Source organism: Schistocerca piceifrons, chromosome 7 (genome assembly GCF_021461385.2).
Source record: "Schistocerca piceifrons isolate TAMUIC-IGC-003096 chromosome 7, iqSchPice1.1, whole genome shotgun sequence".
NCBI lineage: Eukaryota > Metazoa > Arthropoda > Insecta > Orthoptera > Acrididae > Schistocerca > Schistocerca piceifrons.
This window is the reverse complement of record NC_060144.1, coordinates 208,780,177-208,782,470: the sequence shown is the minus strand read 5'-3', so window position 1 is coordinate 208,782,470 and position 2,294 is coordinate 208,780,177. Positions and strand designations below refer to the sequence as shown.

At 40.1% G+C, this 2,294-nt stretch overlaps 1 pseudogene; it reads left to right on the top strand.

The window, feature by feature from the left end:
• The first annotated feature begins 1,589 nt into the window (after positions 1–1,589).
• On the top strand, positions 1,590–1,707 carry LOC124709205 (annotated as a pseudogene).
• The last annotated feature ends 587 nt before the right edge of the window (positions 1,708–2,294 follow it).

Genomic DNA, 2,294 nt, shown 5'->3' with positions numbered 1-2,294 from the left:
AGTCAAACATTCTAGACGTCTGATCCATCTGACTGGAAGGTGTCAATGGTAAATTTCGGAAATCACTTGGAACTCAGCAAATCGAGGAATCCATTTGGTAGCCCCTTCTGTGTGTCAGAGATTGGAGGTGGTTTCACGTTAACAAAAACGTGGAATTTGTAATCCACAATGATCGATAACGTTATTATGTGAATATGAAAGGCTTAAAATAATTCACAAATAAGCTCCCATTTGCGAACGTGAAGTTCTAATCAGACTGTCCGATGTTTGTAGGTTCGTGTGCACGTGGAAGGCGGAAGAACTGTATTAGATCGTGGAATTGTTAGCTAGCAGAAGGTGGAGTTTCTCGGAAAAGCGGTCTTGGCGAGTTCAACTAACGCTAAAAATGTTTTTCAGTCCACGAACTGTGCTCAACATGAAGAACATATAACATGAAATGAAGTCGCCTTGAACTGCAAAGGGAACCAATTACCGTGATACATAAATAAATCATAAAATTCATAATCGTGGTCACATATAATTTCATTTACACAGATAACATGGTTCAGCTTTACAGCCCTCATCTGTTATATAAAAAGAAAGTAAAATTAAAGGCATGTCGGAATTTGAGAAACATGAAACTTCTGCATACAAATGAAAAAAAACATGCTTCTCATCTCACAAGGAAGGGACACAGAGGACGCGTAACCGTTAACTGAATTGACCAACGACGTATGTGATACGTAAATGGTGGACAACAGTGACATTCTTCTGACTGGTGGAGTTGTGGTGACAGATCATAAAAAAAAAAAAAAATATTTACTGATGGGAATTAAATGTCAGTGCAGTCCAAAGTGAGGTTCGCACTTACATGCAATAATCACTTCAGCAAAATGATAGAGTAAATTTTAATGCAATGGTTAAATTTTTAACGTAAGACATGCAGCAGCCGTAGAACAGGTAGGATCGCAGAAGTAGGCCGTCTGTCAGTTTATAACGGCGTACTGGGAACTACCATATCGCGTTGATATCGATGGGCTGTGCGGCTTTCGTCCTCGCCGATAAGCAGCTCATTGGACGAGGCTTATGATAGGAACCAAACCTTGACTACATTACACCAAAGTGTAGCCTGTTATAGCAAGCTTTTAAACTGTTCAAGTTGGCTTGATTTTTCTATCTAAAAATATCTTTACTTTTACTTTCATCTTGTAGTTATGATCATCACTGCAATGCCGGAGTTGGTTATATGCGCAAAAAATAAAGTAAGAAACTAAAAAAAAAACCTTTAACAAAGGCTGTGAATTCTACGATTTCTTTAAAAACATATAATTTTGACGTATCGTCAAATAAAACCAAGATGCAAGCATTCATTGGAAAACAGTTGAAAAGGACGTAAATATTACTGGGAGACAAAGCATGAAACTAGTCATGGTTTTTAAGTTCCCCCGTCATAATTTGGGTTTAGATAAGTCCAGTGACATTTGGTCCAAAATTAAATCATTCCCTAGCTTATGTGACACAATTAAAAGAACAGATGACAAAACCAGCGTTGTGTCAATTAAACAATTTTAAAGTACCATGACAATTCCTACAATCCTTTATAGAGAAGAGCCAACAGCCTTGCCTCAGTGGTAACACCAGTTCCCGTCAGATCACCGAAGCTAAGCGCTGTGGGGCTGGGCTAGCACTTGGATGGGTGACCATCCGATCTGCCGAGCGCTGTTGGCAAGCAGGGTGCATTCAGCCCTTGTGAGGCAAACTGTGGAGCTACTTGACTGAGAAGTAGCGGCTCCGGTGCCGTAAACTGAAATACGGCCAGGAGAGCGGTCTGCTGACCACAACATGCCCGTCCATTTCAGCATCCAGTGACGCCTATAGGTGAGAACGACACGGCGGCCGGTCGGTACCATTGGGCCTTCCAAGGCCTGTTCGGACGGAGTTAAAGTTAGTTTTATGGAGAAGAGTGGTCGTCTCAGACAGAAAAACAAAAAATCCGGGTAAGCCAATTTGGTTTCCACGGTCGATTTTAGGATAAATGAGACACAAACCTCGGACTAGGTGTAAGGGTATACTACAAGAAACTAAAGACTTTGGATGAAGAATGGCCGATAAGAGATATCCAAATAATAACGTATAATTGCACAGCCACAGGGACACAAAGTACAGAAAAACTACAGTAAAGAGAGAAGACCAATTCTGAGAATCTTGAATATGGAAAAGACTAGACAAGAGTAAGCCTTCATATTGTTGTTGATGATAAATTGTTTTTATTTTATTTTAGTTTTATTTTATTTTCGTGGAAACGTGAAGTGCTC